Source organism: Salvelinus namaycush, chromosome 25, assembly GCF_016432855.1.
Source record: "Salvelinus namaycush isolate Seneca chromosome 25, SaNama_1.0, whole genome shotgun sequence".
Lineage (NCBI taxonomy): Eukaryota > Metazoa > Chordata > Actinopteri > Salmoniformes > Salmonidae > Salvelinus > Salvelinus namaycush.
In genome coordinates this window covers 35,722,793-35,746,083 of record NC_052331.1, presented here as the reverse complement: position 1 = coordinate 35,746,083, position 23,291 = coordinate 35,722,793, and the positions used below count along the sequence as shown (strand labels likewise).

Here is a 23,291-nt window from a genome sequence, read left to right as displayed (position 1 = left end):
CAACTGTGACCTGGACAAGATAAAGCAAAGCAGTGTGACAGAAACAACACACAGAGAGTTACACATAAACAAACATACAGTCAATAACACAAAAGAAAAGTAAAATATAAAAATCTATGTACAGTGTGTGCAAATGTAGAAGAGTAGGGAGGTAGGCAATAAATAGGCCATAGAGGCGAAAATAATTACAATTTAGCATTAATACTGGAGTGATAGATGTGCAGATGAGGATGTGCAAGTAGAGATACTGGGGTGCAAAAGAGCAAGAGGGTAAATAATAAGGGGATGAGGTAGTTGTGTGGGCTATTTACAGATTGGCTGTGTACAGGTACAGTGATCGGTAAACTGCTCTGACAGCTGATGCTTAAAGTTAGTGAGGGAGATATAAGACTCCAAGCTTCAGAGATTTTTGCAATTCGTTCCAGTCATTGGCAGCAGAGAACTGGAAGGAAAGGCGGCCGAAGTAAGTGTTGGCTTTGGGAATGACCAGTGAGATATACCTGCTGGAGCGTGTGCTACGGGTGGGTGTTGCTATGGTGACCAGTGAGCTAAGGCGGGGCTTTACCTAACAAAGACTTATAGATGACCTGGAGCCAGTGGGTTTGGCGACGGATATGTAGTGAGGGCCAGCCAACGAGAGCGTACAGGTTGCAGTGGTGGGTAGTGGGTGTGGGGCTTTGGTGACAAAACGGATGGCACTGTGATAGACTGCATCCAGTTTGTTGAGTAGAGTGTTGGAGGCTATTTTGTAAATGACATCACCGAAGTCAAGGATCGGTAGGATGGTCAGTTTTACGAGCGTATGTTTGGCAGCATGAGTGAAGGAGGCTTTGTTGTGAAATAGGAAGCCAATTATAGATTTAATTTTGGATTGGAGATGCTTAATGTGAGTCGAAGGAGAATTTACGGTCTAACCAGACACCTAGATATTTGTAGTTGTCCACATATTCTAGTTCAGAACCGTCCAGAGTTGTGATGCTAGTCGAGCGGGAGGGTGCGGGCAGCAATCGGTTGAAGACAATGCACTTAGTTTTACTATATGATATAGGGGTGATGTGTATCCCGACTCTGCTTGTGCCTGGAAAAGGCATCTTACAAGGTTATTAAATTAATGCTATTTTTCGCTGAACGGTGGAGCTAATTGTAAAGGTGTCCGCATCACAGGAGGCTGGTAAGGGGAGGATGGCTGGAAGGGAGTGAATGGAACGGTATCAAACACATTTGAACCATGCGTATGATGTGCTTGATACCATTCCAGACATTACTAGACGCACATCCTCCCCACTTTAGGTGCCACCAGCCGCCTGTGGTCTGCACACAGTTTTTTTTATTTTTATGAGAAAAAAAGCAGCAATATCCATCATGAGACACCGTAGCAATAAGTACACAATGGTTTGAATTAAACCAAAATAACCAATTGGCCAATGTTCCTCTCTAGAGGCACTGTTTCGACTGCTCCTATAATTTTGCTGACACCCAACCCAGAAAGACAATTTCCATACACGGCCACATTGAAAATCAGATAAGAAAATTCCTAGTAAAACGCTTTAGTCGTCACCTTTGTGCACAAAACATCCATTGAATTATTCAAATAATTGTCGCTTAGGCCATTTTGTTATCACTCACAGGCAAAGATATTGGCTGCGTTCTCGTACATGAAAACTGTGAGGTACCATGGGTAAATTGTGTTCGGCTGACTGATCTACAAATAATATTGAGTAGTTATTAACGATTCAAGGTGACTTGTAGATTAGTTAGTCTCGCCTTTAAAATCGGCCATTAAAATATTAGTGCTAGTGCGCATGTGATGTTGGTGTATACGTGTTTTTTTTAACAGTCTACGGTATAAAGAAATATATAACTAATCCAAGATAGTTCATCTGTTTCGTTTACCGTGGGAGCAAATGAAGCATAGTGGGCTGAAAAAGCAAGGAAGTAGGCAAAGCCAATCACGATCTAGCGTGATCCTATTGGTGCGTTGTTGCATGTATTTGCATATTCCTTTAGGGAACGCTTCCTATTTGAGGTGCGTGTGTGCACAAATCAATTCGACTTTGCACTCCTAAACAACGCAATTTTTTTTTAAGTCTATAAAACTTAGTGCGCTGTTTTCGTAACAGTTTCTAGTTTTGGGATTTTTTCTTTTTATTGATATCAGATGTTTCATCGATGAGAAAATTTGCAGAACGTCTGCCCGGTTTCACCTAGTTCCATCCTCGCCCACTATCCGCGAATTGACTTCCTCTCACTACCATATTTGGTGGTGAGAAAACGTTCTGAACGGAGGGCAGCACGATCGCTTCTATTTTATTTTTTAAATAAGAGTCCCCCTAGAAAGATGATAATTTTACGTACTTTTTATTTTAATATTGTAATTACTCAATAGTCTACAGAACTTAAATTGGTCTATTGTGCAGGGAAACGGGTTTAATTTAGTGACAGCCCCTCCATTCACTTCAATGCAATACACTGCATATTAATTACATATTGGCTTGTTGAGAAAAAACTGTTGTTGAGAGTACTCAGTAAGGTCTGTTAAATCTATGTAGTGTTATTTAATGGGGGATTGAGGTCTAAATACCCAGCAACACTATCCACACTCAACTCTCAAAAAACCTACGAATAATTGCTACTTGGCCCCTCCATTAGGGCAAGGCAAGAGTACATGGAAGTCTAGTATGGAATTGTATTTTATTACACACTGGAAATAAACAGGGAAAGCAACAAAAAAATTAAGTCTCACTCCAGTCCTCTTTTTCACCTCAGTTTTACAAACTGATTTTCAACACAAACAGCAGTCAATTAATTTATCCTATTGGAATGAATATAACATGCAGGATTCCATTCATATGTCTTAGAAATGCTGAGTAATAACCAGCCATTCAGAACATAATTTGGTTAGTAGAGATGCTACACTCTTTGGGAAAAAAAAGGGTTTTATGGCTGTCCCCATAGAAGAACCCTTTTTGGTTCCAGGCAATGTTCCCTCTAAACTGCGCTCATGCTGCTTTAGCCCCGGGACTGCCAAACAGCTGCTTTAGCCCCGGGACTGCCAAACAGCTGCTTTAGCCCCGGGACTGCCAAACAGCTGCTTTAGCCCCGGGACTGCCAAACAGCTGCTTTAGCCCCGGGACTGCCAAACAGCTGCTTTAGCCCCGGGACTGCCAGCATCTTCACAGGGTCCTTTGTTGTTGTTCTGGGATTGATTTGCACTTTGACACCAAAGTACGTTAATCTCTAGGAGACAGAACGCGTCTCCTTCCTGAGCGATATGACGGCTGCATGGTCCCATGGTGTTTATACTTGCGTACTATTGTTTGTACAGATGAACGTGGTACTTTCAGGCGTTTGGAAATTGCCCCCAAGGATGAACCAGACTTGTGGAGGTCTACAATTTTTTTCTGAGGTCTTGGCTGATTTCTTTTGATTTTCCCATGATGTCAAGCAAAGGGGCATTGAGTTTGAAGTTAGGCCTTGAAATACATCCACAGGTACACCTCCAATTGACTCAAATTATGTCAATTAGCCTATCAGAAGCTTCTAAAGCCATGACACCATTTTCTGGAATTTTCCAAGCTGTTTAAAGGCACAGTCAACTTAGTGTATGTAAACTTCTGACTCACTGGAATTGTGATACAGTGAATTATAAGTGATATAATCTGTCTGTAAACAATTGTTGGAAAAATGACTTGTGTCATGCACAAAGTAGATGTCCTAACCGACTTGCCAAAACTATAGTTTGTTAACAAGAAATGTGTGGAGTGGTCGAAAAACGAGTTTTAATGCCTCCGACCTAAGTGTATGTAAACTTCCCGACTTCAAGTGTTTGAGATTGTGTTGTAGGCAGAACACATTGGAGTAGAATTCTATTGCATTGACACACAACTAGCCCTTACTAGGCATAACCAATCAGAGCTTCAGTAGGGCCTATATGCAAATAGACCATTGCCATATATGGATCTGTGCCATTTACTTTGAACTGGACTGTGTTTACGTGGTCGTGAGTAATTGAGCTTGTTTTGAGATCAAAGAGACAGCTGCGTGTAGCCACGGGTGAACAGTTTGTTCATATCCTTTGCTAGTTAGCAAGTTATTAGCCCAGTTATATATATATATAATTTGTAGTCAGCAATGAGGGAGTGATTGCTTCCTACAAGAGCACAAAACGTACATTTCTAAACATCTTCGAAAGACCAGTCAGGTAAATATCTTTTTTTTTTGTCTTAAAGGGGCAGTGTTTTATTTTGAGACCGGCTTGAATCAACTAAATAGCCAATAGGCGGAGGGTAGCGTAATTTGTATTTTTCTCCGTAATAATGGTATGGGAATAATAATGCATTTTTATTTTGTAAAGTGTTTTCTTGCATCAAACAAAACCATTTTCAGCCACCTCCTTGTCTGATGGACAAGTGGATAAACAGGTTAATGTCAAGCCCTGTGTGTTTTCCCCCCATAAGTCTTATGGAATGTATGCCTACATTGAAAACCACACATTGGCTGCTACTGTAGGCTGTGGTTCCAGGTCAAACTTTTGGGGGGTTTCAGGTAGAACCCTTTTGGGATCCATGTAAGGAAAAGGGTTCTACCTGGAAGAACAAACGGTTATCTTATAGGGACAGCCAAAGAACCCCAAATTCCTTCTTACATTTGCTTATAAACACAATAAAATCGACACTGATATAAAATGGTATATTTTGATTTAGTTATTCACCTTGCAACGTGTTGAAATGTGGGCTTTTATTTTTTTACGGTTCCTTCATTGTCATTGGAAAGCGACGTCATTGTAAGTGCTGCTAGCGGAATAGTAGTGAGGCGACAGAGTGATTCCTGAGTGCTGTCGTACAACTATTACTTTCCGACTTCAGCTGTTCCAAGTCTGGCGACAACTGAACTGTTTGTGGTGTGTTTACCTACCCGGGGAGACTTGTAAAATAGAACTGAAAGGTGATTTGTTATTGGACCTGTGTGTATGTGTGAGAGAGAGAATGACCGGTACAAACGGAAGGATTTCATGGCACTACGCGTGAAGATGGGAATTCCACCGGTGAGTATAATAGTATAAGTAGCTAATGCGGTCAATTTGTTTTCCATGTCATCTTAGCTCTGATGGTAGACACTCCGGTCATTGTGTTGGGTTCTACTGGGTTCAGTGATGTAGAATATTCACGGAGTTCTGGAACTCATCTTGATTCTAAAACGGACCATTATAATGATCGTCTACTTTAATTGCGTTCCGCTCATTGGTTGGCTAAGACATACAAACAACATTAGCAAGTAAGCTAACTGACGGGAAATAGCGGTAACTCATTTGTCTGGTGTCTGGCTGGTGGTGGACATTTAGTTTCGGGTGTCAGTTAACATATATCTTTTTTTTTAAACAATCGTTACCGCTGGCTTTTAGCCGTCATAAACGCAACGGGTCTATGACGATATGATTGCAACAACACGCTGTGTAGAAGTAGCTGCTCCCCTCGGCGCGACCACCCCCAACACTCTGCTGCTACGTAAAGCTACTATCCTTTGTCCAAAACCGCTACTTGTAAACATTAGCACGCACGGTTGTCACTATTTCACAATATTGTAGCCTACACATGATTGACCTTAACCTCTGTGCAGTCTGCCAAAGTGTATTTTGAATTGCATTTAGTCTTAAGCTACTGGCACCGCAGAAGCGAGTGCTGATAGTACAGTAACCCATTCATAGATGCTAACCGCTTTATCGCCTATTGACTAACTAGTTAGTGTCTTCTGGTCAAGGGGGATTTTTCTTAAGATCCCCGAAGCTCGTTTTGAACATTTAAAACACATTCTTGCTGTACATTTTGGTAAACATAAGGAACAGTATCTTTCATATAATCAAACAGGTAAAATGACTACACACTAGGATTTAGTGTTTGTTCATGGCTTTACCTCCATGTTACGGCGTGTGTTTGACAGAAGACCTAGCTAACAGCCGATCCATACGCGGTGTTCCTCCGGTGGAAGAACTTACACTTCCTCCCCAGTCCAGCGTTCTCCAAACACCTGTGTGTAAGCTACCTGGGGAGAAAGTGTAGTTCAACTGGAGGCACACGTCATATGGATCTGTGTAAAACTCCTACAGTAAGTTTAAAAATATATATTTGAAAGATTCTTTTTTTTTTTTTTTGCTGATAGGTTGATTATGCCCCTTTTCATATGTTTCGAAAACCGGTTTGAAAGCAATGATTATGGATTTTTCTAAACGTTAAAACAAAGGGTTGGAATTGTAGTTGCACATGGAGCCAACCATGTGCCAATGTAGCTGCTGAAAATACTTACAGAGATGAAGGGTTTTCGAGAGCTAAGCAACCTATACTTCTTGGCCACAAGTTAACCATAAACAACCAACAATGTCACTTCTTTATTTAACCAGGCAAGTCAGTTAAGAACAAGTTCTTATTTACAATGATGGCCTACCGGGGAACAGTGCCTTGTTCAGGGGCAGAATGACAGATTGCTACGTTGTCAGCTCGGGGATTCGACCCAGCAACCTTTCGGTTACTGGCCCAACACACTGGGCTACCTGCCGCCCCACTTTAATGATAGCTATGTTATTACGTATTATAAACTGGGTGGTTCGAGCCCTGAATGGTGATTGGCTGACAGACGTGGTATATCAGACCGTATACTATGGGTATGACAAACCATTTATTTTTACTCCTCTACTTACGTTGGTAACCAGTTTATAATAGCAATAAGGCACCTCTGGGGTTTGTTAGCCATGGTATATTGGTCATATACCACACCCCCTCGTGTGTTATTGCTTAATTATCTAATGTAAAGACTTAGGGTGCCTTTATTGTTTAAAGGTACTGCATGTAAATTAGCAGATACTATTATTTCATGTGCCTACTAAAACACAGCTGTTAACAGGTTGATGTGTTGCTACTGAAACACAGCTGTTGATGTGTTGCTACTGAAACACAGCTGTTGACGTGTTGCTACTGAAACACAGCTGTTGACGTGTTGCTACTGAAACACAGCTGTTGACGTGTTGCTACTGAAACACAGCTGTTGACGTGTTGCTACTGAAACACAGCTGTTGACGTGTTGCTACTGAAACACAGCTGTTGATGTGTTGCTACTGAAACACAGCTGTTAACAGGTTGATGTGTAGCTACTGAAACACAGCTGTTAACAGGTTGATGTGTAGCTACTGAAACACAGCTGTTGACGTGTTGCTACTGAAACACAGCTGTTGATGTGTTGCTACTGAAACACAGCTGTTGACGTGTTGCTACTGAAACACAGCTGTAGTTAACAGGTTGATGTGTAGCTACTGAAACACAGCTGTTAACAGGTTGATGTGTAGCTACTGAAACACAGCTGTTGACGTGTTGCTACTGAAACACAGCTGTTGATGTGTTGCTACTGAAACACAGCTGTTGACGTGTTGCTACTGAAACACAGCTGTTAACAGGTTGATGTGTTGCTACTGAAACACAGCTGTTGACGTGTTGCTACTGAAACACAGCTGTTGACGTGTTGCTACTGAAACACAGCTGTTGACGTGTTGCTACTGAAACACAGCTGTTGACGTGTTGCTACTGAAACACAGCTGTTGACGTGTTGCTACTGAAACACAGCTGTTGACGTGTTGCTACTGAAACACAGCTGTTGACGTGTTGCTACTGAAACACAGCTGTTGACGTGTTGCTACTGAAACACAGCTGTTGACGTGTTGCTACTGAAACACAGCTGTTGACGTGTTGCTACTGAAACACAGCTGTTGATGTGTTGCTACTGAAACACAGCTGTTGACGTGTTGCTACTGAAACACAGCTGTTGACGTGTAGCTACTGAAACACAGCTGTTAACAGGTTGATGTGTTGCTACTGAAACACAGCTGTTGATGTGTTGCTACTGAAACACAGCTGTTGACGTGTTGCTACTGAAACACAGCTGTTGATGTGTAGCTACTGAAACACAGCTGTTAACAGGTTGATGTGTAGCTACTGAAACACAGCTGTTGATGTGTTGCTACTGAAACACAGCTGTTGACGTGTTGCTACTGAAACACAGCTGTTGACGTGTTGCTACTGAAACACAGCTGTTGACGTGTTGCTACTGAAACACAGCTGTTGACGTGTTGCTACTGAAACACAGCTGTTGACGTGTTGCTACTGAAACACAGCTGTTGACGTGTAGCTACTGAAACACAGCTGTTAACAGGTTGATGTGTTGCTACTGAAACACAGCTGTTGACGTGTTGCTACTGAAACACAGCTGTTGACGTGTTGCTACTGAAACACAGCTGTTGATGTGTTGCTACTGAAACACAGCTGTTGACGTGTTGCTACTGAAACACAGCTGTTGACGTGTTGCTACTGAAACACAGCTGTTGACGTGTTGCTACTGAAACACAGCTGTTGACGTGTTGCTACTGAAACACAGCTGTTGACGTGTTGCTACTGAAACACAGCTGTTGACGTGTAGCTACTGAAACACAGCTGTTAACAGGTTGATGTGTAGCTACTGAAACACAGCTGTTGATGTGTAGCTACTGAAACACAGCTGTTAACAGGTTGATGTGTAGCTACTGAAACACAGCTGTTGATGTGTAGCTACTGAAACACAGCTGTTAACAGGTTGATGTGTAGCTACTGAAACACAGCTGTTGACAGGATGATGTGTAGCTACTGAAACACAGCTGTTGATGTGTAGCTACTGAAACACAGCTGTTGACAGGTTGATGTGTAGCTACTGAAACACAGCTGTTGACAGGATGATGTGTAGCTACTGAAACACAGCTGTTGACAGGTTGATGTGTAGCTACTGAAACACAGCTGTTGACAGGTTGATGTGTAGCTACTGAAACACAGCTGTTGACAGGTTGATGTGTAGCTACTGAAACACAGCTGTTGACAGGATGATGTGTAGCTACTGAAACACAGCTGTTGACAGGTTGATGTGTAGCTACTGAAACACAGCTGTTGACAGGTTGATGTGTAGCTACTGAAACACAGCTGTTAACAGGTTGATGTGTAGCTACTGAAACACAGCTGTTGATGTGTAGCTACTGAAACACAGCTGTTGACAGGTTGATGTGTAGCTACTGAAACACAGCTGTTGACAGGATGATGTGTAGCTACTGAAACACAGCTGTTGACAGGATGATGTGTAGCTACTGAAACACAGCTGTAGTTAACAGGTTGATGTGTAGCTACTGAAACACAGCTGTAGTTAACAGGTTGATGTGTAGCTACTGAAACACAGCTGTTGATGTGTAGCTACTGAAACACAGCTGTTGACAGGTTGATGTGTAGCTACTGAAACACAGCTGTTGTGTAGCTACTGAAACACAGCTGTTGACAGGTTGATGTGTAGCTACTGAAACACAGCTGTTGACAGGATGATGTGTAGCTACTGAAACACAGCTGTTGATGTGTAGCTACTGAAACACAGCTGTTGACGTGTAGCTAATGAAACACAGCTGTTGACAGGTTGATGTGTAGCTACTGAAACACAGCTGTTGATGTGTAGCTACTGAAACACAGCTGTAGTTAACAGGTTGATGTGTAGCTACTGAAACACAGCTGTTGATGTGTAGCTACTGAAACACAGCAGTAGTTAACAGGATGTGTGACTACTGAAACACAGCTGTTAACAGGATGATGTGTAGCTACTGAAACACAGCTGTAGTTAACAGGTTGATGTGTAGCTACTGAAACACAGCTGTTAACAGGTTGATGTGTAGCTACTGAAACACAGCTGTTGACAGGTTGATGTGTAGCTACTGAAACACAGCTGTTGATGTGTAGCTACTGAAACACAGCTGTTGACAGGATGACGTGTTGCTACTGAAACACAGCTGTTGATGTGTAGCTACTGAAACACAGCTGTTAACAGGTTGATGTGTAGCTACTGAAACACAGCTGTTGACAGGATGATGTGTAGCTACTGAAACACAGCTGTTGATGTGTAGCTACTGAAACACAGCTGTTGATGTGTAGCTACTGAAACACAGCTGTTGATGTGTAGCTACTGAAACACAGCTGTTAACAGGATGATGTGTAGCTACTGAAACACAGCTGTTGATGTGTAGCTACTGAAACACAGCTGTTGATGTGTAGCTACTGAAACACAGCTGTTGTTAACAGGATGATGTGTAGCTACTGAAACACAGCTGTTGACGTGTAGCTAATGAAACACAGCTGTTGACAGGTTGATGTGTAGCTAATGAAACACAGCTGTTGACAGGTTGATGTGTAGCTACTGAAACACAGCTGTTAACAGGTTGATGTGTAGCTACTGAAACACAGCTGTAGTTAACAGGATGATGTGTAGCTACTGAAACACAGCTGTTGACAGGTTGATGTGTAGCTACTGAAACACAGCTGTTAACAGGTTGATGTGTAGCTACTGAAACACAGCTGTTGATGTGTAGCTACTGAAACACAGCTGTTGATGTGTAGCTACTGAAACACAGCTGTTAACAGGATGATGTGTAGCTACTGAAACACAGCTGTTGACAGGATGATGTGTAACTACTGAAACACAGCTGTTGATGTGTAGCTACTGAAACACAGCTGTTAACAGGTTGATGTGTAGCTACTGAAACACAGCTGTAGTTAACAGGATGATGTGTAGCTACTGAAACACAGCTGTTGTTAACAGGTTGATGTGTAGCTACTGAAACACAGCTGTTAACAGGTTGATGTGTAGCTACTGAAACACAGCTGTTAACAGGTTGATGTGTAGCTACTGAAACACAGCTGTAGTTAACAGGATGATGTGTAGCTACTGAAACACAGCTGTTAACAGGATGATGTGTAGCTACTGAAACACAGCTGTAGTTAACAGGATGATGTGTAGCTACTGAAACACAGCTGTTAACAGGATGATGTGTAGCTACTGAAACACAGCTGTAGTTAACAGGATGATGTGTAGCTACTGAAACACAGCTGTTAACAGGATGATGTGTAGCTACTGAAACACAGCTGTAGTTAACAGGATGATGTGTAGCTACTAAAACACAGCTGTTAACAGGATGATGTGTAGCTACTGAAACACAGCTGTAGTTAACAGGTTGATGTGTAGCTTCTAAAATAATGGGCAAATGTTGCACAATTTAGGTGTGGAAAGCTCTTAGAGACTTACCCAGAAAGACTCTCAGCTGTAATCGCTGGCAAAGGTGCTTCTTTTAAGTAGGTGTGAATGGTTATGTAAATGGTATTTCTGTATTTAATTTCCAACACATTTGCTAAAATTTCTGCCAACATGTTTTCACTTTGTCATTATGGGGTATTGTGTGTAGATTGGTGAGATAAAAAAATATATATATTTAGTCCTTTTTGAAATCTGTCTAACACAACAAAATGTGGAATAAGTCAAGGGGTATGAATACTTTCTGAAAGAACTATCCATCTACCCAGAGATTCTAGACCCTTCAGATATACAAACATCAAATGGTTAGGGCCAAGGGGTAGAGAGTTTGGTACACAGATACTGAAGTCATTTTAATTCTCGACCAAGCCAGGGCCAGCATGCCCCAGCATGCCAGTGCGTGCTAGCTATCTTGCTTTGGTCTTTAAGGAGACCCCACAGTACTCTTTAAATGGAAGAACGATGACATTTAACTGACTCATATCGATGCCACAGGCTGTTTTCAAACGATAAGAGGTTAGGTAATGTGTTGGGTAATGTATTGGCTAATGTATTGGCTTAGGGTAAGGTATTGGTTTAGGGTAAGGTATTGGTTTAGGGTAAGGTATTGGTTTAGGGTAAGGTATTGGTTTAGGGTAAGGTATTGGTTTAGGGTTAGGTATTGGCTTAGGGTTAGGTATTGGCTTAGGGTTAGGTATTGGCTTAGGTATTGTAAGAGGAGAGTAGCATAAAGCGGTGTGGTTTAGGTTAGATGGGTCATACTACATCCTCACCAAGGTTAGGGTTAGGTTAGATGGGTTGTAGTGTCATACTACATCCTCACCAAGGTTACGGTTAGGTTAGATGGGTTGTAGTGTCATACTACATACTCACCAAGGTCAGGGTTAGGTTAGATGGGTTGGAGTGTCATACTACATACTCACCAAGGTTAGGGTTAGATGGGTTGGAGTGTCATACTACATACTCACCAAGGTCAGGGTTAGGTTAGATGGGTTGGAGTGTCATACTACATACTCACCAAGGTTACGGTTAGGTTAGATGGGTTGGAGTGTCACTACATACTCACCAAGGTTAGGGTTAGGTTACGGCTAGGTTAGATGGGTTGTAGTGTCATACTACATACTCACCAAGGTTAGGGTTAAGTTAGGGTTAGGTTAGATGGTTTGGAGTGTCATACTACATACTCACCAAGGTTGTTTAGGTTAGATGGGTTGGAGTGTCATACTACATACTCACCAAGGTTAGGGTTAGGTTAGATGGGTTGGAGTGTCATACTACATACTCACCAAGGTTAGGGTTAGGTTAGATGGGTTGGATTGTCATACTACATACTCACCAAGGTTACGGTTAGGTTACGGGTAGGGTTAGATGGGTTGTAGTGTCAGATGGGCTATGTACAGGTGCAGTGATCTGTGAGCTGCTCTGACAGCTGGTGCCTTAAGTTAGTGAGGGAGATATGAGTCTCCAGCTTCAGGGATTTTTGCAATTCGTTCCAGTCATTGGCAGCAGAGAACTGTAAGGAAAGGTGGCCAATGGAGGAATTGGCTTTAAGGGTGACCAGTGAAATATACCTGCTGGAGCGCGTGCTACGGGTGGGAAGCTGCTATGGTGAACAGTGAGTTGAGATAAGGCTGGGCTTTACCTAGCAAAGACTTATAGATGACCTGGAGCCAGTGGGTTTGGCGACAAATATGAAGCGAATGGCCAGCCAACGAGAGTGTACAGGTCACAGTGGTGGGTAGTATATGGGGCTTTGGTGACAAAATGGATGGCACTGTGATAAGACTACATATAAACACACCCTGCTGTGTGAGGACAGGAGCCTGACTCAGATTTAATTATCCAGAGTCTGAATTATACACAATGCAGCTGTTGTAGACCTGTAAACTCGCATTCAAGGACAACGCCGCCACTTAACACTTGGATTGTGTTAAGGTTAGTGGCGTAACTACATAGTTTTGGTGTGTAATTTCATGATTTCATGTCTATTGACTGTTTTTTAGTGATGAGCGAAATTGCTTCTCTGTAACGTTTTGTAGCAGGATCCCTGCGATGACTAATGCAATAAATGATGGGCAGTGATTTTTTTTTCAGAGAACTACAGACGGGTTATATAGATTTCTGATCATGTTGGAACTTCTTGCCGTATGTTGCTCTGTATTGATATGCCATTGCATATCTTTTAAATGGGATATGGTAGTAGGGGCCAGGTTTTTTTTCATCATCAACAGTTTCCCGTGTGTATCAAGAATGGCCCACCACTCAAAGGACATCCGGCCAACTTGACACAACCGTGGGCCAGTATCCCTGTGGAATGCTTTTGATACCTTGTAGAGTCCATGATGAATTATGGCTCAATATCAGGAAGGTGTTCCTAATGTCTGGTATACTCTGTGTATATGCAGTAGCAATTGAGCCCGGGGCCGGGGAGTAGGATGAGGTCAGTCGACTGTTTATACGTGGCCCAAATGGAACCCTATTCACTATATATAGTGCACTACTTTAGGGTGCCATTTGGGACGAAGCCTTGATCTGGTCAAGGATTCCTGTTCATCTAAAAACAAGCATGTTGCCTCTTAATCAGATTTAGTCCCAGTGCCAGTGTGTCTACACCTGCATTGCTTGCTGTTTGGGGTTTTAGGCTGGGTTTCTGTACAGCACTTTGAGCTATCAGCTGATGTAAGAAGGGCTTTATAAATACATTTGATTTGATTTAGTCAGGTGGAAGAGGTTACTTTACATTATCACACTAGGCTGAAAAATGGCGCTGACAGAGAGAGCTGCTTCTAGCTCTTAGAAACATCTAAAAACAAATATGTTGCCTCTTAATCGTAAATATTAAACGGCGCCGGAGGAGATAGGAGCCTGTAAAACGGCAGCTAACTAATTTAGTTTTTTCGCATTATTTGTAACTAATTTTGTACATCAATGTTTCTGCCACCGTCTCTTATGACCGAAAAGAGCTTCTGGATATCAGAACAGCGATTACTCACTGTCACGTTCGTCTATTTCTTCCTCCTCCTCCTCGGATGAGGAGAGGCGAGAAGGATCGAACCAAAATGCAGCGTAGGTGGAATACATGAATGAAATTTATTTAAACAAGACGACGAACACGAAGAACACTTGAATAACTTACAAAATAACAAACGACGTAGACCAACCTGAACATGAGAACTTACATATAACGAAGAACGCACGAACAGGAACAGACTAGACAAACTAAACAGTCCCGTGTGGTACAAACACTGACACGGAAGACAATCGCCCAAAAACAAACAGTGAGAAAAGCCTACCTTAATATGGTTCTCAATCAGAGGAAACGTAAAACACCTGCCCCTGATTGAGAACCATATCAGGCAAATACAATTAACCCAACATAGAAACACATAACATAGAATGCCCACCCAGCTCACGTCCTGACCAACTAAACAAGGCTAAACAAAGGAAATAAGGTCAGGAACGTGACACTCACCTTGTACTGGACAAACGTTTTTTCTTTAACGAGTCGGACGCAAAGGTTTTACTGCAGACACCGGACATGGCCCAAATCCCCGTCATTCGCATAAAGAAAAGACGGAGATATAGGGGACGTAGGACGGGGTGCCTTGTAAGAATCCGACAGCGGGTGAGTAACCTGCCTCTACCATCAGTCCTATTAGCCAACGTGCAATCATTGGAGAATAAACTGGATGAGCTCCGATCAAGACTATCCTACCAACGGGACATTAAAAACTGTAATATCTTATGTTTCCCTGAGTCATGGCTGAACGATTACATGGATAACACACAGCTAGCTGGGTTTTCCGTGCATCGGCAAGATGTTCACCCATGACTGCATGGCCAAGCACGACTCCAACACCATCAAGTTTGCCGACGACACAGCAGTGGTAGGCCTGATCACCGACAACGATGAGACAGCCGGGAGGCCCTCAACGGGATCAAGACAAAGGAGATGATTGTGGACTACAGGAAACGGAGGACCAAGCATGCCCCCATTCTCATCCCCTGGGCTGTAGTGGAGCAGGTTGAGAGCTTCAAGTTCCTTGGTGTCCACATCACCAACAAACTATCATGGTCCAAACACACCAAGACAGTCGTGAAGAGGGCACGACAAAACCTATTCCCCCTCAGGAGACTGAAAAGTTTTGGCATGGGTCCTCAGATCCTCAAATGGTTCTACAGCTGCACCATCGAGAGCATCCTGACTCGTTCCATCACTGCCTGGTATGGCAACTGCTTGGCCTCCGACCGCAAGGCACTACAGAGGGTAGTGCGAACGGCCCAGTACATCACTGGGCTAGGCTCAAACTAGGCTGGTTTTCGCTTTCTCTTTCTGATTCAAACTTTAACTGGAGCAAACTTGTTTATTGATTTAAGGACCCACCACACACACCGCACTGAATGTTCATCTGACATTTGTTCGCTTGCTGTGTGTTTTTGGGGACCACCTGCCGATGACATCTGACTGCTGACATTGGCTCGGAGTAGAAACCAATTAAAAACAATCAGAGAGCATGGCCCACGTGGACACTTCTGCAAGAGGAAAGCGGGAAAAGAAAAACGACGACAGCAACAAACAAAAAAAATAGGGACCTTTTTCTGTTGCACTATTTTATTAAACTAGCTCTAGCTCTCAAACCCTTTGCCCCCGGTTGGCTGTGTGTGAACTACAATTCCGGTGCTGTGTTAACGTTTCGAAACGTCAATAATCATTGTTTGCAAAACGGTTTTCGAAACATTATGCCCCTTTATCTTTCATATCAGCGAGAAAGAATCTTTCAAATAATGTATTTTATTTTCGGTCGAAATGGCGCAGCTGAAGACCAGGAAGAGATCGTAATCTCTATGGTGGAGGAATATATTAACAGAGGTACCAAATCTCTCTGACACAGGCAGCAGATTGTTTTCCTCATTAAAGTTGCTATAAAAAAAACATTTTAATTAGACTATTGAGCACGTCAATAACCCAAGCTTGTCCCATAGTTAACGTTAGTTGGCTAACTGGCCAGCTAGCTAGCTAAATGACCTCTACCGACTGTAGCGTGACTGTTACAAAGTCCATTTGTAGCTAGTTTTGTTTGGACATTTGTTTGTTGTGGATGCCTCGCTATTTTATGTAGCCAGCATACATCATTCAAACAACAATGGACACACTGGCTAAGTCTATTTGGTTTCTTTGTTTGTTTGCTAGTTAACTAACAATGAAGAGATGGATGCTAACCAGATAACAAACTGACTCATCAAAAGTGTTGCTTGTTTGGGTACCGAACAGCGTCCTGGGTACCATTTTTATTTTTTTAGCAAACATTCCACTCCATGTTCTCCTGTCATTTTGGCAATTTCTTTGATAAAGCAGATCACATCCTGGTGTTTTGATATGAGGTGATATGCTAGCCTAGCTACATTCAATATGAGGTGATATGCTAGCCTAGCTACATTCAATATGAGGTGATATGCTAGCCTAGCTACATTCAATATGAGGTGATATGCTAGCCTAGCTACATTCAATATGAGGTGATATGCTAGCCTAGCTACATTCAATATGAGGTGATATGCTAGCCTAGCTACATTCAATGTGAGGTGATATGCTAGCCTAGCTACATTCAATGTGAGGTGATATGCTAGCCTAGCTACATTCAATGTGAGGTGATATGCTAGCCTAGCTACATTCAATGTGAGGTGATATGCTAGCCTAGCTACATTCAATGTGAGGTGATATGCTAGCCTAGCTACATTCAATGTGAGGTGATATGCTAGCCTAGCTACATTCAATGTGAGGTGATATGCTAGCCTAGCTACATTCAATGTGAGGTGATATGCTAGCCTAGCTACATTCAATGTGAGGTGATATGCTAGCCTAGCTACATTCAATGTGAGGTGATATGCTAGCCTAGCTACATTCAATGTGAGGTGATATGCTAGCCTAGCTACATTCAATGTGAGGTGATTATGCTAGCCTAGCTACATTCAATGTGAGGTGATTATGCTAGCCTAGCTACATTCAATGTGAGGTGATTATGCTAGCCTAGCTACATTCAATATGAGGTGAATATGCTAGCCTAGCTACATTCAATGTGAGGTGATATGCTAGCCTAGCTACATTCAATGTGAGGTGATATGCTAGCCTAGCTACATTCAATGTGAGGTGATATGCTAGCCTAGCTACATTCAATGTGAGGTGATATGCTAGCCTAGCTACATTCAATATGAGGTGATATTCTAGCCTAGCTACATTCAATATGAGGTGATATGCTAGCCTAGCTACATTCAATGCTGTTTTTTCTGTTATTTAGGATTAGTATTTGTACTTGTTAAGGATCCCCATTAGTTCCTGCCAAGTCAGCAGCTACTCTTCCTTGGGTTTATTATGGATCCCCGTTAGTTCCTGCCAAGGCAGCAGCTACTCTTCCTGGGGTTTATTATTATACCCATTTAGTTCCTGCCAAGTCAGCAGCTACTCTTCCTGGGGTTTATTATGGATCCCCATTAGTTCCTGCCAAGGCAGCAGCTACTTTTCCTGGGGTTTATTATGATCCCCATTAGTTCCTGCCAAGGCAGCAGCTACTCTTCCTGGGGTTTATTATGATCCCCATTAGTTCCTGCCAAGGCAGCAGCTACTCTTCCTGGGGTTTATTATGATCCCCATTAGTTCCTGCCAAGGCAGCAGCTACTCTTCCTGGGGTTTATTATGATCCCCATTAGTTCCTGCCAAGGCAGCAGCTACTCTTCCTGGGGTTTATTATGATCCCCATTAGTTCCTGCCAAGGCAGCAGCTACTCTTCCTGGGGTTTATTATGATCCCCATTAGTTCCTGCCAAGGCAGCAGCTACTCTTCCTGGGGTCCAAACCCATTAAGCCCACTTCCATATTTTTAGATCATATACAGTACCAAAGTACTAGTCATTTAAAAAAACAAAACTATTTTCTACATTGTAGAAATATAGTGAAAACAGCACGACTATGAAATAACCCATATGGAATCATGTAGTAACCCAAAAAGGGTTTAACAAATCAACATATATTTGAGATTCTTCAAAGTAGCCACCCTTTGCCTTGTTGACAGCTTTGCACACTCTTGGCATTCTCTCAACCAGCTTCATGAGGTAGTCACCTGGAATGCATTTCAATTAACAGGTGTGCCTTGTTAAAAGTTAATTTGTGGAATTACTTCCATTACTTTAAGACATGAAGGTCAGTCAATGTGAAACATTTCAAGAACTTTGAAAGTTTCTTCAAGTGCTGTCGCAAAAACCATCAAGCGCTATGATGAAATTGGCTCATGAGGACCGCCACAGGAAAGGAAGACCCAGAGTTACCTCTGCTGCAGAGGATAAGTTCATTAGAGTTACCAGCCTCAGAAATTGAGCAATGGACATTAGACCGGTGGAAATCTGTCCTTTGGTCTGATGAGTCCAAATGAGAGAATTTTGGTTCCATCCGCCATGTCTTTGTGAGACGCAGAGTAGGTGAACGGATGATCTCCGCATGTGTGGTTCCCGCCGTGAAGCATGGAGGTGTGACAGTGTGATGGTGCTGTGCTGGTGACACTGTCAGTGATTTATTTAGAATTCAAGGCACACTTAACCAGCATGGCTACCACAGCATTCTGCAGCAATACGCCATCCCATCTGGTTTGTGCTTAGTGGGACTATCATTTGTTTTTCAACAGGACAATGACCCAACACACCTCCAGGCTGTGTAAGGGCTATTTGACCAAGAAGGAGAGTGATGGAGTGCTGCATCAGATGGCCTGGCCTCCACAATCACCTGACCTCAACCCAATTGAGATGGTTTGGGATGAGTTGGACCGCAGAGTGAAGGAAAAGTGGCCAACAAGTGCTCAGCATACAGTACCAGTGAAAGTTTGGACACACTTACTCATTCAAGGGTTTTTCTTTATTTTTACTATTTTCTACATTGTAGAATAATAGTGAAGACATCAAAACTATGAAATAACACCTATGGAATCATATAGAAGCCAGAAAAGTGTTAAACAAATCTAAATATATTTGTAAAACCGTCACTCTTCAAAATCTCTGGTCCCTGGTAAAAAAATGTTTTATTTAACCTTTAACTAGGCAAGTCAGGTAAGAACAAATTCTTATTTACAGTGACGACCTACCCCGGCCAAACCCTGACCAGGACGACGCTGTGGCAATTTTGCGCCACCCTATGGGACTCCCAATAACGGCCGGTTGTGATACAGCCCGGAATCGAACCATGGTCTGTAGTGACGCCTCTAGCACTGAGATGCAGTGTCTTAGACCGCTGCGCCACTCGGGAGAGTAAATCCTGGTCCTCTCCCCTCCCTTATACTGTCATGACCCTGAAGTTCAGACAGTACTGTTTTTACCCCTGAGGTCCTGGTCAGCAAGAAGACTGGCCAGGTGTGTGTGTGTGTGTGTGTGTACTGTTCTTCTCCGATTGGCCATTGATCTTTATCCTCTATCAGACCAAGACTGCAGTCAATTCCTTTCTCTCTCTCGTCTTTTCCCTGAAGTGTGCATTCATTCAGTAATAGGTGATCAGAATGCACTCAACAGGTGTGGGATTGAAACGTTAAAACAATGTTATAGGCCTATATTTGATGAGCTTGAGTGTGACAGTTATTTTTGTCGTCGCAGGTATGGGCGCTTGGCGCTGGCCAGACTGGATGAGGAAGTGAGGCTGAGTGAGAAGGAGATCACAGCTACCCAGGACTGCTGTTGGAGAGGACCTCTGGACAGGTGAGGGAGATGATTGCCTGATGAGCGAGACATGGGGAGGGAGAAGAAGAGATCGAGAAGGCGTTAACCCAGAGAACCACTTCCAGTGCCGGTACTAACCCGGTGTTAACCATATATTAACAGGTTCCTGCAGCGCGTGTCAGGGTGGAGGTACCTGACTCATGGAGAACTACTTCCAGGCAGAGGCCTTCAACCTGGATAAAGTGTTGGATGACTTTGAACAGAAGCAAGGTGAGTCAATTAACAAATTTAACCAATCGATCCATCAACCCACCAATCAGATTTGCACTTACTGTGCTGTGGTCCGATTCTCTACCCTTCTCTCTAAAGTATGTATGTTTAAGCAAAGCAGAGGAAATTTGTTTGTTTTTAGTACGCCAAGGCTGTGTTTACACAGGCAGCTCAATTCTGATCTAGGGCTGTGTTTACACAGGCAGCTCAATTCTGATCTAGGGCGGTGTTTACACAGGCAGCTCAATTCTGATCTAGGGCGGTGTTTACACAGGCAGCTCAATTCTGATCTAGGGCGGTGTTTACACAGGCAGCTCAATTCTGATCTAGGGCGGTGTTTACACAGGCAGCTCAATTATGATCTAGGGCGGTGTTTACACAGGCAGCTCAATTCTGATCTAGGGCGGTGTTTACACAGGCAGCTCAATTATGATCTTTTTCCACCAATTAGTCTTTTGACCCATTGGACCAGCGCTTTTGCCAATAATTGGGGAAAAAGATCATAATTGAGCTGCCTGTGTAAACACCGCCCTAGATCAGAATTGGGCTGCCTGTTTAAACACAGCTGTGGTGTGTTAAGGCAGAGTATAAGTGTGTTTTGTAAGATACACACACACACCAAGAGGGTAACGGGCCGATAGGGGACACAGCTTATAGAATGGATAATTAGTGCCTCATGTATTTGGTTGTGTGTGTGTGTGTGTGACATTCACATTGTACGTTTTGAAAATGTTGTGGAGACGGACAGGACCTCCATAGTCATCGTATACAGTGTCTATTGGACAGTTCAGTGTGTGTGTTATCCATTAACTGTGTCTATTTAAGGCTAGTGCAGAGATCAGCAGTGTAAGATTGGAGCCATGCTGTGTTGAGGCTGGGTCTGTGATAATGAGAAATTGGGTTTCTTCCCCATTTTTTTTGTTCCTTAAAGGTGACACATGAATTATCACACACACATGCAGTCGCTCGGTTGGTTGGTTGTGTGTGCCTGCCATGTCACGGTACAGAGAGCTCAGTGTGTGTTCAGGCTGTGAGTGATTATCTGGGAGTCCTCTGCCAGATCCAGCTTGGCAGATTAACTGGGTGTGTGTCGGGTGGGTGGGTGTGTAGTGTGTGTGTGTTATGGAATTAAGTGTTCAGGAATGTGGACTCCTCCCAACATTCCAGACAGTATTCAAGTGTCAGGGAGAAAGAGAAGAGGGGAGGAGGAGGGAAATTAGTCAATTTTCAAGCCACCTCCCTCCCAGTACATCCCACCACCCATTCCAGCCTCGTTACTTCATTTCTCCACACCTTTCAGTAACACAGTTTGTATTTGGTGGTTTAGTATTACATTCCAGTTCTCCTGTTGTCTCTGGTAATATCCTTCCCTCTCTCTCCTGTTGTCTCTGGTAATATCCTTCCCTCTCTCTCCTGTTGTCTCTGGTAATATCCTTCCCTCTCTCTCCTGTTGTCTCTGGTAATATCCTTCCCTCTCTCTCCTGTTGTCTCTGGTAATATCCTTCCCTCTCTCTCCTGTTGTCTCTGGTAATATCCTGCCCTCTTCTCTCTCTCCTGTTGTCTCTGGTAATATCCTTCCCTCTCTCTCCTGTTGTCTCTGGTAATATCCTTCCCTCTCTCTCCTGTTGTCTCTGGTAATATCCTGCCCTCTTCTCTCTCTCTCCTGTTGTCTCTGGTAATATCCTGCCCTCTTCTCTCTCTCTCCTGTTGTCTCTGGTAATATCCTGCCCTCTTCTCTCTCTCTCCTGTTGTCTCTGGTAATATCCTGCTCTCTCTCTCTCCTGTTGTCTCTGGTAATATCCTGCTCTCTCTCTCTCCTGTTGTCTCTGGTAATATCCTGCCCTCTTCTCTCTCTCTTTCCTGTTGTCTCTGGTAATACCCTGCCCTCTTCTCTCTCTCTCTCCTGTTGTCTCTGGTAATACCCTGCCCTCTTCTCTCTCTCTCTCCTGTTGTCTCTGGTAATATCCTGCCCTCTTCTCTCTCTCTCTCCTGTTGTCTCTGGTAATATCCTGCCCTCTTCTCTCTCTCTCTCCTGTTGTCTCTGGTAATATCCTGCCCTCTTCTCTCTCTCTCTCCTGTTGTCTCTGGTAATATCCTGCCCTCTTCTCTCTCTCTCTCTCCTGTTGTCTCTGGTAATATCCTGCCCTCTTCTCTCTCTCTCTCTCTCCTGTTGTCTCTGGTAATATCCTGCCCTCTTCTCTCTCTCTCTCTCCTGTTGTCTCTGGTAATATCCTGCCCTCTTCTCTCTCTCTCTCTCCTGTTGTCTCTGGTAATATCCTGCCCTCTTCTCTCTCTCTCTCTCCTGTTGTCTCTGGTAATATCCTGCCCTCTTCTCTCTCTCTCTCTCCTGTTGTCTCTGGTAATATCCTGCCCTCTTCTCTCTCTCTCTCTCCTGTTGTCTCTGGTAATATCCTGCCCTCTTCTCTCTCTCTCTCTCTCCTGTTGTCTCTGGTAATATCCTGCCCTCTTCTCTCTCTCTCTCTCTCCTGTTGTCTCTGGTAATATCCTGCCCTCTTCTCTCTCTCTCTCTCTCCTGTTGTCTCTGGTAATATCCTGCCCTCTTCTCTCTCTCTCTCTCCTGTTGTCTCTGGTAATATCCTGCCCTCTTCTCTCTCTCTCTCTCCTGTTGTCTCTGGTAATATCCTGCCCTCTTCTCTCTCTCTCTCTCTCCTGTTGTCTCTGGTAATATCCTGCCCTCTTCTCTCTCTCTCTCTCCTGTTGTCTCTGGTAATATCCTGCCCTCTTCTCTCTCTCTCTCTCTCCTGTTGTCTCTGGTAATATCCTGCCCTCTTCTCTCTCTCTCTCTCCTGTTGTCTCTGGTAATATCCTGCCCTCTTCTCTCTCTCTCTCTCTCTCCTGTTGTCTCTGGTAATATCCTGCCCTCTTCTCTCTCTCTCTCTCCTGTTGTCTCTGGTAATATCCTGCCCTCTTCTCTCTCTCTCTCTCCTGTTGTCTCTGGTAATATCCTGCCCTCTTCTCTCTCTCTCTCTCCTGTTGTCTCTGGTAATATCCTGCCCTCTTCTCTCTCTCTCTCTCCTGTTGTCTCTGGTAATATCCTGCCCTCTTCTCTCTCTCTCTCTCCTGTTGTCTCTGGTAATATCCTGCCCTCTTCTCTCTCTCTCTCTCCTGTTGTCTCTGGTAATATCCTGCCCTCTTCTCTCTCTCTCTCTCCTGTTGTCTCTGGTAATATCCTGCCCTCTTCTCTCT

At 43.4% G+C, this 23,291-nt stretch overlaps 1 long non-coding RNA gene across 1 annotated transcript; it reads left to right on the top strand.

Moving 5' to 3' along the window:
* Window positions 1–4,832: 4,832 nt before the first annotated feature.
* Window positions 4,833–20,083, top strand: LOC120019798. The gene is made up of 3 exons (XR_005472398.1): window positions 4,833–5,044; window positions 19,752–19,853; window positions 19,977–20,083. It is a non-coding gene; the product is annotated as an uncharacterized LOC120019798 (long non-coding RNA).
* Window positions 20,084–23,291: the final 3,208 nt, after the last annotated feature.